The sequence below is a fragment of the Cotesia typhae genome, unplaced genomic scaffold (genome assembly GCF_013202065.1).
Source record: "Cotesia typhae breed Kobodo isofemale line unplaced genomic scaffold, CoteBio_Ctyphae scaffold_152, whole genome shotgun sequence".
In the NCBI taxonomy this organism is placed as follows: Eukaryota; Metazoa; Arthropoda; class Insecta; order Hymenoptera; family Braconidae; genus Cotesia; species Cotesia typhae.
Window position 1 is genome coordinate 5757096 of NW_027423776.1, and position 13742 is coordinate 5770837.

Genomic DNA, 13742 nt, shown 5'->3' on the forward strand with positions numbered 1-13742 from the left:
GAAAAAGCTTTAGACATTTTTTTTGTAGTAAATTTTATTATTTAAATTAACGAGTGAAATGATGATATTTATTTTTGACTTAAAAAATAATTTTGTAGTATTTTTATTGAATTTTTACAAGTCATGGGCCCAGACATAAGAAATATTATTATAGGTTTAAAAATACAACATAATTTTTATTAAAAAGTCAATTTCAAAACACAGTAACTGACAATTTTAAGAGTATTAAAAAATGTTCTTATTAAAAAAAAGTTTGCGCTCCAAATTGATGGAAAAGTTGGTTTATAAATAAAAAATACTTAATATAAATATTTTTAAGAAAAAATACTTGAAATTAAGATCTAAAATTTATAAGGAATGCAGCAATACTAAAAAAAATCAGGTATAAAAATTTTGTAGTTACTGTGTTTTAAAACTGGGTAGCCGAACTGTTTACAACCTTATTTTAAAGATTGTTCGATAAAGTATCAACATAAAATTTTATTATGAGCTAAAAAAAAAATTTTTATGAAATTTTTAACAGGTTAAGGGTCCAGGCTTGTATAAAATAGTATTACAGGTCAAATAATTGAAAAAATGATGAATAAAAATAAAAAATACGCGAAAGTTATTCAATATTTCTATAAACGTATAAGTTAAAAAAAAATTGATATTTTATTGAAGATACATAAGAATCCTCTCCGTTTTTCAATAGATTGGTCGAGTTACCTTATATAGTGTCGCTGACTTGCATTTATAAATATAAATTGTTCATATTTTTTACCACCAAGGGGAGGGATTGAAAGTGGAAGGATAGGAAAAATTCGCAGTTTGGCTTGTCACAGACACGAGCGGGAAAAAAGGCGATGTGATGCATCGATAATGGCAATAGCGATTACAGTGTAAGTGAATGGAGGTGGTGGGGGGCAATAGAAGAAGAAGAACTGCGTAGTCGTCAGAGAAGTATTCTGATTTAATGCCGGTCTTGAGATAGGAAACAGGTCTCTACTCAACTTGTTAATTTTTATTGCTCTGGATCGTCCAGGAAAAGAGCGAGATACCAGACGAGGTACTCACACGAGACACACTCTCTTCACTCACTAGGCAACTTGTAGCCGTCTCTTGTCTTGTAACCGCGCGAACAGTTCATGGTTTCGTGTTACTCCAGGGGATGTTAGAGCTTCAGGAGCATTGAACTTGACACACAATACCGACACTCTTGTCCAATTTTATTATTATTTTTATTATTATTATTGTTATCGAATATTTGAGGTCAATGTTCAATTATTCTGATAAAATTCCCGCGACTTAAATTTAAAATTCAAACCTAAAAAATGAAAAAATTTTCCTCCACTTTTAAAATTTTTTCAATTTTTTTTTTTAATAAAAAAATAAAAAAAAATTTTTTTTTTAATTTTTACTTTGAAAATAAAAAATGTGAAGACCTAAAAAATAAAAAAAAGTTCTCTTCTTTCATTTAAAATTTAATCATAATTTTTTTTAATAAAAAAAATGAGATTTTAATTTCCATTAAAATTCAATTAAAAAAATTTTAATTGCATCTAAAAAAATAAAAAGTCATTTTTTAAGGCAAAAATTAAAAAATTTCATTAAATTCCCGACATTAAATTATAAAAAAATGAATTGACGAACATTTATCCCATTCTCCTTTTCTTTTATTTATTTATTTCATTTAAAAAAATAATCCTCGGGCAATTTAACAAAAAACTGCGGAAGAAGCGAAAGTCGCCGCTCTCGTTAATTAATGATACGTTACCTTTCTTTAAAAAATATAAAAATAAATATAAATAGAAGTATAAAGTATAAAGGTACGTCGGAACATATAAGTGTAATAATTAGTTTGGGTTGTTCTCCCGGCTGTCAAAATCGATCGTCACTGATATTTATCGGGCAAGGAGAACTGTCTCTCGAATTATCGGGCAAACTGATCACATGGAACGCGTTCACGTGCGACGGTGCGAAGCTACGTCACAGCCCTTTCATTATATATTTATATTAACGTAACATTGAACTAGTGATATTGTTTAAAAAGACGTTATGATGGTGCATGGGGAGAACCGGACTGGGTGTTCCTTGTATATAATACCTTTTATATACAGAGACCCGTAGACCCGTGGTATGTCTCCACTCTCGTCATTCGACATTGAAACTGGTTTTTTAGTTATTTTACTTTGCCCAACTTAACTCTGGGGGACCGATGGCCCTGACACTGACATTACTCTCCCAAGGCTTTCAAGGGGTCTCTTCTGGTGTTACTGGATACAGTATCATCAAATACTTTCTCGATACCATATAATTTGTCTCACTATTCCAATCACTTTTTTATCATACTATAATTAATTTAACCCGAAATATACATTTTTTAAAATAATTAATTCAAGACTTTTTATTTGTTTTTTGCGATTAAGCATTAAACATTTAAAAGAGCCAAGAATTACACGGATAAAAAAAAAAATTACTTGATTCAATAAAAAATTCTTGACTTAAAAATATAATTTTGAAGAAATTTTGTATCTAGAATTAAGATTGAAAATTTTTGAATCAAATTAATTTTTTTAATTTCTGCTTTTAATCATTTTTATCAAAAAACAAATTAAAAAAATCCAGAAAACTGTAAAAATACTAAAAGATAATCTTTCAGATAAAATAAATTTAAAGAAAAAAAAATATTCTGGAGTTAGACATTTGAATTTCTAATTTATCATAAAAAATTTAATTCTTCAAAAAAAAGAATCATATTTTTTACAGAAATAATCTAAAATTTTTTAAAATAGCTTAAATTTTATGTCGCTAGACCTAAATTTGTTTTTTAAATTGATTTTTGAAAATTTATAAAATTAAAAAAATAAAAGTTGATTTTTTTTTAATTTAGAAAAAAATTAAGTTTCAACCTAAAACTAAAACATAAAAAAAAATTAATTAAATGTGCTTAATGCAATATTACACAATTATTCTCGTTATTTGGATAGACCAAAGCCGCATTGTGTATTATTATTTATAATGACGCATTTAAAATTTCAAGTAAGGCTAAATTTGAATTTTTTCATATAAAATAACAATAATTTATTCGTAACCTTACCGAGTGATCTCGGGAAAATTTGTTAAATCAACTCTATCCTCAGAATCATATTTACTATTCTACTCCTCGGTATATTCGGCAATGTTATTATTAAAGTTGTTTTTATAAAGTAAATGACTCAGGTAAATTTTAATTATTTTTGTTTTTAAATCTTCAATATTTACATTTGTAATTATAATCGTGATCACATTTCCGGAAAGTAAATGAAAATGAAGTTCTAATGACAAGGTATAATGGTAATATATAATTAAAAGTATTAAACGACTAAATTATCTGGTTGCCAAAGACATTTAGGTAAACAAAATAGTTTCTTAAAATTACAAGGTTGTTAAATAATTATTTTCCGGTTTTTTTTTTTAAGAAAAATAAAATTTATTTAATACCAAGTCCAAGTGGCCATGAAAACAGAGACGTTAACAATTATCCAATTATTTGTACAATAAATTTTTATTACCAGTAATTATCACAGCTTGAAGTAATAAATGCATTTCAATTACTCACTATTTTTTCCTAAAAGTCTATTATTTTTTTATTAGAAAAATTTTATTAATGACCGAGAAAAAAAAATTAGGGCAAAAAGCCAAATAATTGTTTTTGTAAGTAAAACTATAATTGTCATTTCGATTAATCCAGTCAAAATTAATTGAACAAATTGTTGACTTGCAATATATCGTCTCAATTTATTAAGACTTTCTCAAGCTCTCAACGTTAGTAATAAATATAAAAATATATTATCATTAAACATGTCATCTATTGAATATTTATTTAACTATGTTACTGAACGGATTAAAATATTGATTATCGGTGTGTTGACGCAACGAGTAAAGTGTGTGTGCTAAAACACGCAACCTCCAATTTAGCTCAGTCTGTGCCGGTTTTTAGAATTTCTGATTGTGTGAACCGCTTTTGTAGGATGGAGGAATCTTTTGATCCACTAGATTGCCCTACCGGGGATAGAACTACACAACTTGGCAACTTGGTCATTAAATAGTGCTAGATGCGCCATTAAATGTGCAATTATTATCTCTATTTAATTTATATTTCTTAATCAATAATTTACAGTTTTTCATTTTTTATTTTTCTCTACTCATAGCTGCGCAATATAAATGAGTCAATTATGGACTCAACTTAGTTAAATATATCTACGCGCCAGATTGCTATCTTGTACTTAAAAACTAAATTTATCAATGTACTCTGTATACACAGAAAAAAAATTAACTTGAATCAAGTAAATAATTTTGAAGAATTTCATCTTCTTGATTTGAGTAAAAAAATTCTCAAACTAAGAAATTTTTCTTGGTTTAAATTAATTTTACTTGATTCAAGAATTTTTGGTCTTGAATCAAAACAATGAAACTCTTTAAAATTATTTTCTTGGTTTAAGAATTTTTTTCTTGATTCAAGTTAATTTTTTTTTCAGTGTATAAATTATTAACCCTGTAAATGGCTCTAGCTGTTGGGTTTGATTATCAATAAATAAATAAATAAAACTGAAGACAAAACTTTGCAAATCAACAACTGATAAACTGATTTTGACAAAAAAATTCTAAACAACTTTTTTTTCTCATTTTACAATTTCAATAATTTTACAGAAAATAATTTTTATTGAATTTATCTTTTTAAACAAATGAATTGTCATCCTGAAAAATGATGAAATTATCTAATCACTTGATTAATATATTACGAAAATAACGAGTGTCAGCAACATAGCCAGTCTTAACCTCAGACTTGGTTGTCCGTTGTCACCTGTAACCCGCGTCTCAGCATCACGTTTACATCGTGTCTAGCCTTGCCATGTCCCGCGTTTCTTATCGTACCCCTATATACAATATAGAATATATACAATATACACGCTCCTCGCTTATGTATATAACATAAGTTTTCGAGGTTGAACTTCACTTGCGACGCACGAGATTGACCCCGCAACCCAGACCCCGTCTCACCTGTCTTGCAGAACATCCGCGATACTTCCACCTTGCAATCCCTTTATTTATCTGTGCAGACATAAAATAAAAATAATGATACAAATCCGCAACATCCAATACAGATGATACGAGCGTACTGGTTAATATTAACTCGATAGCAAACGAAATGCGTACATTAATAAAAGTTCAGTTGGGAAATAATCAAGGCTCGGACTGTTACATGGTAGCTCGTTACTCGGAATTTATCGCTTTATAAACTAACATGCGTTAAAATTTAAAATAGTTACCCATTAAAATATTAAATTGTACGATATTCATTTTCATCTGTAACATTTATGTTAACCTGTTTGCTATGTGGGAATTTTTCCGCTCGTAATTATTATTTATTATTTATTGTAAATTGTACATCGAGGGAATATATAGAATGCTGTTTCTCGATTGTAAATAAAAGAGCGTATGTAGGAGTAGAATAGTCGAGTGGAATTGACATGAATTGAAAGATGCAGAAGGCGCCTTGTAAGCTTGTGCGTTGACAGCAAACTCTCTCACTCGGGAACACGCCACACACGGAAGAAGCATCCACTCTCACGCTTATTCGTTTTGTACATAGAGTATGTAGTAAGAGAATGCCCATTGAAATCCACGAATTAAAAGAGTAGCTTGCTTCTCAAAGGTACCGCGCCTTTACTTCTATTGAAGTTCTGTATTTTTTACTCTAATTTGTAGGAGATTTTTTAGAAATTTAAACGTTGGATTTGAATTTTGGAGAATTTTGACATTTTTTTCATTAGCTTATCGAAAAATATATTTCGCTTAACAAGAGGCATTGAAAGATTATTAATAAAATCTTCAAGCTGTATAAAAAAAAAAAATTAATTAGAATTTTTAATTAATTTTTTCATTAAATGTTATTTTAAACTGGTAAAAAAAATTTATTTAGTTCAAGAGGAAAAACTTAAAAATAAAAAAGATAAATTTTAAGAACTTTATTTTCTTGAATCAAGTAAAATTCACTTGAAAGATGTTTTAAGCCGTAAGATGGACGTTTTTAAGAAGGTCCACCTTTACAAACATGGAATGTGAGTGTTATCCATACATGCTTGTAAATTAAAATAAAATTAATTTGAAAAAAAAAAAATTAATTTAATAAAAAAATTTCTTAAACAAAATAAAATTTTTGTGTAACAAAAACAATTTCTTAGTTCAAAAATTTTTCTCCTTGATTCAAGATGATGAAATTCTTTAAAATAATTTTTTTGGATCAAAAGTTTTTACCTTGATTCAAATTAATTTTTTTATCAGTGTAATTATAAATTTAATAATATTTCAAATAAATATTAAACCAATACAACGTCTTTTGGTTTTTTTTTTTTAAATAAAAAAATTTTTAAATCAAATTTTGATTTTTCTTATTTCCTCGCTACTCTACACAGTTTTCATTCGTAGCAATTACTTGCGGATGGGATTGGATGTTAGCGGAAGTGGCGCCCATATCCGTTGGAATAACATATATATTAACCATCGAACTTTCGATTCCCAACCAACAACTAAAACTCTTAATTTAAAAAATCAGAGACAACTCTCAACTAAACTTGATCTCAGACAATCTAGTTTTCTTGTTCGTGTAAATACCTTTTGTAATTCGATTTCGATTTATAAATTTAAATTCATAAATAACATATAATATACCACTTAATTACTTTAATTAGTTATTTCTGATATCAATCAAATAATTAGAGTTTTTAGATAAAAGTTAACTCAAATGCAATTAAAGAATTACAGTAATTATTTTTTTGAGCAACTTTCACGATCGTTGGACGTTGAATCTATTTCCGGAATGCCGTTGAAAGTGAAGAGTTTAATTTATTTCAATTCTGTTTTGTTGCTATTTACCGACTGTGTAAATAAAAGCAGATTGAGATAAGTTAAATAAATAATTTGCAAAAAATACAACAAGGATTGGTCAGGTGGAAAGTGGCTAGCCATGAATGAACGCCCACTCTATCGTGTCTAAAGGCTGATCGAACCTTTAACTCTACTCAACTCAACTCACGGTTGCAGTAGTTATGCATGATAATGACTACCGAGGATTTATTGAACTAATATTCTGTATAACTTGAAAAGGGTAAATGTTTTTCTTCTTTTTACAGCCGTTGTAGCGTCATTGATACAAAAAACTGCATAATTATTTCATATACAAGTCAAACTGTCTCTTTTTCTGATAAAAATTAATTATTCAAATAAATCTTGGTAAAATATTTCAGTTTTTTTTAAAGGAAATAAATAATTTATTCATAAGATGGTCTTAGTAATTTTTAAATATTTATTGGTTTTAATTAAGTTAGTGAATTTTAATAAATTTTTATTTTGGTAAAAGTATTTTTTGTAGAATTTAAGTTGACTGGTTTAAATTTTGATTTCTTCACTGAAAAAAAAAAATTAATTTGAATCAAGAGTAAAATTCTTGAATCAAGAAAATAATTTTGAAGATCGAATCAATAGTCTGAACTAAATTTTTTTCTCTGATACTACTTAAGGTATTACGAGCACCAAGGCAACTTGGGATAAAAGGCTTGATTTTTTTTTAATATAAAGTTTAAATAAGTCTAAATAATTTCCGAAAATTTGAAGAAGATTGCGCGGTTATTTAAATAAATAATTAACTTTGAAATTGAGCAATTTAACATTGGTCTTATGGGGAACCTTTTAAAAATTGATATATTTCTGTATTTTTCTCGTAAAACTGTCTGTGAATATTTTTAAAAAATTTATAGATGAAAGTAAATATATTAGTAATAAATTTAATTCAAAAAAATATACACTTGCTCGAATAATTAAAGTGCATTAATTGAAAGAAAAATAAATGCCGCCATTAGCCAACGTTAAATGTATATTTATATATTCAGAAAAATCATATGGTTACTGCTCTCCCCTTATCGTGCTAGAGTGGATACCTATCCCCACCTCGCCTAGCGCTCGTACTACTTTAAAATAAAAATGATGACAATTTCGAATCATTTGTCAAAATAAAAATTAAAATTCTTGATTAAAATATTAAATTAAATATCTCACATTAAACAATAAATTTTTCCGAAGACAGAGTCATAAAAAATATTTTTACGATCCATTTTCGAGCTTAGTGTTATTTAGCCTCTTTCTCGACATTCTCACGACAGAATTATTTATTATCCTCAGTGTATACTTGAGTATACCTGTATATACAAGAAGTTAGTTTCATTGAAAGATCTCGTGCAGCGATCGATGCAAAAATCGTTTCTCACGCGAGAAAAAGAGAAAGACCGGGTAATTAACAGAGGAGGACTTTATAGTTCGCATGTGAATCGAGATCGGCGATATATTTCTAGCATGCATCAAATATGCCTATACCTAAATATTTAACACTAAACTAAAAAAGCCATTGAACTAAACCGAACATAAAATAATAATAACAGTAATAATGTAATCAGATCCAATATCCAATTCAATACAAGATGGCAGTTTTCACTTTAGCTCGCCTTATATTAGCCTTCCAGTGTTATCAACGCCCGTTACATCTTTCGATTAACCGATACAATGCGGAAGACCGAGAAGGTGGAGTCGCATCCGCGGATACCCTCATATATATTACATATTATACATCATACATCGATGATTTGTGGTCTCGCCGTTGGATAAATCTACCATATTATTTGCACGCGTAAGAAAAGAACACGACGGTCATCATCATTACCGCCTAGAACATGTTTATTAACGATTTTATCCTTCTCTTAAATTCAGCCGTATCATTTTCATATATTCATATTCATATTCATATCTGTATCAGAATATTCAATCAACGAAAGAATGTTCGTAGGAAAAAAAATATAATAGTTTAGTCATTGAGTTTTCAAAAAAAGTTCAAATCATTATCATTATAATGGAAAAATATAATATTATATGATCTTTTCAAGGCCTCTTACCTCACGTTATTTATTTTTCATCAATCACTTTAGTTCATCGCGAGTCACCTTTATTTATTTAGTACTATAAATCACTTAACATTAATTTTTTTAAGTCACTGTACACAGTAAAAAATTTTGTGTCAATGCATCAAAAAGTTTTGTAGTAAAAATGTTTGTATTAAATATTTAACACTTTTTTGTGTTAATTTAACACAATAAATATTAAATTTACACATAAAAGTGTTAAATATTTAACATAAAATTTTTTGACGCAATGACGCAAAATTTTTTACTCTGTAGAATAATCACCAAAAAACAAAATTCTCAATTTCTGTGAAATAAATTTTTAATTTTACTCAGTACTATTTGTTTTTAAAAAAATGAAATAAAATCGTTGAAATTTGATATTAATTTAATATTTTGCTATAATTTGAATCGAACAAAATAATTTTGAAATTAATATCAATTACCAAATTTTTCTCAGTCCCATTTATTTTGAAGAAAAAATAATTTCAAAGCTTTGGTATTTCATAAAAATTTTAAAATTTGAATAACCAAGTCGTCAGATCAATCATAAGTATGAGTCATTTAATCGACATAACTAAAAAAAAATCAATTTCTCATTATAGTTGTACCAATAAAACCCCACAAAAAGTGCTCCATAAAGCAGTTTAACGACGCAATAAACTTCCCCTTTAAAATCCCTCCGACTAATATATTTCCGCTCAAAAAATAGTAAATGTCTTATAGAGGACTTATTGTGATGCACATCTAACTTTTGTATTTTTTGGACGCGTGGGTTGTCTTCCTGGAGTCCTCGAGCAGCTGGCTAATGGCGTCATTGTTATCGATGATAATTCTCTCCTACGCAGTACCGTTCAAATCCCTTTACATATACTTAAAACTTCATTCATTACGACTTAGGCTTTTTTAATTACTACTTTGTCATACAGCAACAATAATAATTAAAATTAACAAAGCAATATTGTTATTATTATTATTATTATTATTATTATTATTATTATTATTATTATTAATATCGAGTGCTAAAATAATGTCAATGGAATTCGATTGAGATATCGAGACTGACATATCAAGGCAACAAAGTTCTAAACGTCGTGCATCGATTCTAAATCATTGTCCGCGGTTGAAGGCTACACCTCTTTGTTGTACGCGGTGGATAACGTTTTATATATTATTATATATTATGTATTAGTTGTATTATTAGATATGCAGGTACCATTCAGGAAGCCATGAGATCACCAGTTTAAACAATTAGTCAGCAGTTTCTGATACCTGCTGTTGCGTTAATGCTTTGTTGCGTTACATGTTAGTTTATTAAAGGTTTATACTTCGAAAACGGTGAATGAGAATCAGAATAAATACAAAACATAAAAGATAAAAGATAATATAATAGTTGCAGGGCACTCCTCATACCTGCAATCACGATCTTCTCGACAGGGTCAAGAGCAGATGAAATTCCATCGGGAATTAAATCGGGTCTTACGTGAAAACCGGTCTCTTAGTAAGATTGTAAGAGTAACACTCATACTCCGTATTTGTGACATGACCAGACCCTGTCTGAGCACTGTCCATTAATATAAATCTATGCAGATATTTTATTCAATCACACTTATAATTATAATTATTTTATTAATAATTTTTCGTTTCGTAATAAATTACAGACATCGTTTTCTTAGATTTAAATTTGCTATCAATTAATTCAATATTTTATGGTTTATTTTATTTACTTCCTAGGAATTGTCGTAGTTAGATCGTTAAATTAATTTTCTTAGAATTTTTTTTAATCTTAAATATTATTATTATTTTTATTCAAATAATTACACGTGAAATGGAATTTTTGAATAATTTACTTTTTGAAAGGTTTCAAAATTTTAGTTCTTGCGATAATAATTTTCCACTTATAAATTTTTAATTTTATTAGTCAAATAAAAAATAGTATGAATTAAATATAAAAACTCTAATTTAAATATCCATAACTATTAAAATGATCATTAATAGTTATATTTAGTAATAAAAACTAGGCGTCACTTTTCAAAATACTTTAAAAAGAACTAAACATTAAATCCATATAAAAATTATCAAATTAAAAATATTTAAAACAAAAATTTTATTGTTAAATATGTACAAAATACTTGAAAGTACTTACTAGGAAAAATAAATGGAGCCATAAAAAAATAGCTCGACCTATATTAATTATAAAATATAAGTCAAAATGACAAAAACTTCGTCAAATATCAATAAAACACTCCAAAACTACGTTCCCCAAAATAAAAAATCAAAATTTTCTCGGTTTCAAACCATGAGAAAATGTGAGATAGCAAAAGTATAAAGTCACAAGATTGATACGCGAAGATCCTGGGTTCGATTCCCGACCGGGGTCTTGTAAATTTTTTTCAATTCTTTACATTTATTTCTTCTCAGAAAATAACAACAAACATAATGATGATGACGATAATAATGCTGATGATGATGATGATGCCCTTTTCTTATAAAAAGTTAATCAAACTATACCGAGTAATTTCCATGAGGGTCTCGATCGATGAATCAGCCAATTTACTCAATTGATTTGCTATTTTTCTTGATTATTCATCTCTAATAATAATTCTTTAACAAACAATCGTCCTCTAGCACAAAACAATTACATTTTTAAAAGTAAAAGTATCTAAATATCTCATACAGTATTATCCTATCCGAGCAATAAATGATACACGCGTACACGATATTTGAAGGAGAGGTTATAGGCACGCGCACGATCAAAATGCACGATGATCAGGATCTCTGTTCTAGAGTATTGGTAAGAAAGAGTTCTAACACGTGTTGGTGAATCACGAACACACAACACGGGTTGAACACGATCACGAACGAATGAGTTCGCAGCACACATCAGACATAAGCTCATGCTCACGGGATCATGAGGATAAAAAAGATAAACAATATTCTCTGGTAAAGTTTCTCTGGAACAACTCACCAACTCAAGTTTAATGTTGAATCTCGACTCAACTGTTGCTGAAAGTAAACTCGGTTCGTGTCCCGGGGTGATCACGTTCCGCATTACGGCTCTCATTTTTCGTCTTCTCGACGCTTATTTCTTCCGGAGGAATTCAATTGGCTGAGCTAAACTCCTCTGGTGATCCTCATACGAGTACCCGGTAATTCTTTTCATCACAGTCTAGATGTTTATCGCAAATGCTTTGACAATTTAACGGCCACTAAAAACTTTCAGTTGTGAAACATTTTTGTTCCTTCATTTTTATTTAATTAATCTCGCTGATTAGCGAGCAATTATTTGTCCGATCATTATTTCTTTAGACTAATCGCGGAAATCCCATTAGCGGCAATTAATTGAAATTGTTTGATGGGAGAAAGGATTGAGGTGTAGGGCTCAAGAAAGCAGACAGTGATTGATGTCTTTTCTTTTCTGATAATATAATGATGATCACCTCCAGCAACCAACATCATTCCAAGGTTTTGCTTCCAGATTTCAATGTTTGGTTGCCGCTGATCGAGCTGCTGATAATGTCTAGGAAACTTTGCTAAAAAATAAAAATACGGGAAAGATTACGAGTTAAGTTGTAGCGTTGTTGTTGTTGTTGTTTGGATTTTTGTCTTTGATCGGCTTAGCGAAACTAATGAAAGGAAGAACGGGTTTAAGTATGATGAAGATTCAGGATTAATAAAAAAAGAGGGCGGTTTCTTAATAAGAAAGATCGAGATACCGATCTCTCCAATCTTCTGAGGTGGACAATTGGAAATTCTCGGCTCGGAGGATACGAATTATATCTTCAGTGTGTAATAACGCACCAGGAGATAGATAAAAGTAATATAATGGAAAGTAATTCTCCGGCTGGTTAGATTGATTATTTTTTTACTTTTTATTGCTTTTAAATTACTCCTTTTGTAATTAAAATTGTATGGTATTATCGGAGGTTTGTTATAAAACGAGTAGAAAGTAAAGAATTTGATTGATAAGTACTTATTTTTAAGTGCTGATGATATATGATTTGAAAAGTTTGGAAATTATTAACTTTGGATTTTTTAAAGCTTCACTTTGAACTTCAATTGCAGCTCAAGAGTAAAAGAAATAATAAAAGTTGAAAAACTTTTTTTTTAGAAAATTGAATTTTTTTTGTATCATTAATATTTTGGCCAGAAATCGAAGTTTAATTTTTTTTACCATGAATTTCTTTCTGGTAATGTTCATATCTTTATAAAAAAATTTTATTTACATCTGACAATTAAAAACAACAATTACTAAACATGAATCATCTCTGTAATTAGCTTTTTAATCGCTAAAAAAATAACGCGTCCACTTATTTAAATAATTACAAGTGCAAACATCAAACATTTTTATCTGAGAATCATTTCCGGGAAAATTAAAATAAAATTCCTTCCGTTTACTTTCCCGTCAAAATAAATATATTTATACCCGATGCCCTCCTATATAAATGAAGATTTTATACAAAGTTATAATATAGAAGCGAGTTTCCGTAATAAAACAGAATACACAAACGAATCAGAATGCACATCAGTAAAGAAAAATACACATTTGGTTGTAAGTGCGTAACGAAAGCGGTATTTTTTTTGTGTAATTCTTCATACACATAATACAGCAGTCTGTAGTGTATCAGTAGATTGTAGCATTTAAACCACCTTGCCTTACAATATTTCCCGAGAGAAATAACCGTGAATCCTCGTTCCGGCTGGGTTACTCGGTCTTCCCTGAAGCGTTTGCGCATTTATACATTTATACACTTATAGATTAAGATTGTGTAC

The 13742-nt window shown here is 28.8% G+C and overlaps 1 protein-coding gene across 1 annotated transcript in view; it reads left to right on the plus strand.

The window, feature by feature from the left end:
• LOC141535858 (uncharacterized) overlaps window positions 1-13742 on the plus strand; it is a 108619-nt gene that overhangs the window by 14880 nt on the left and 79997 nt on the right. The window lies entirely within an intron of this gene.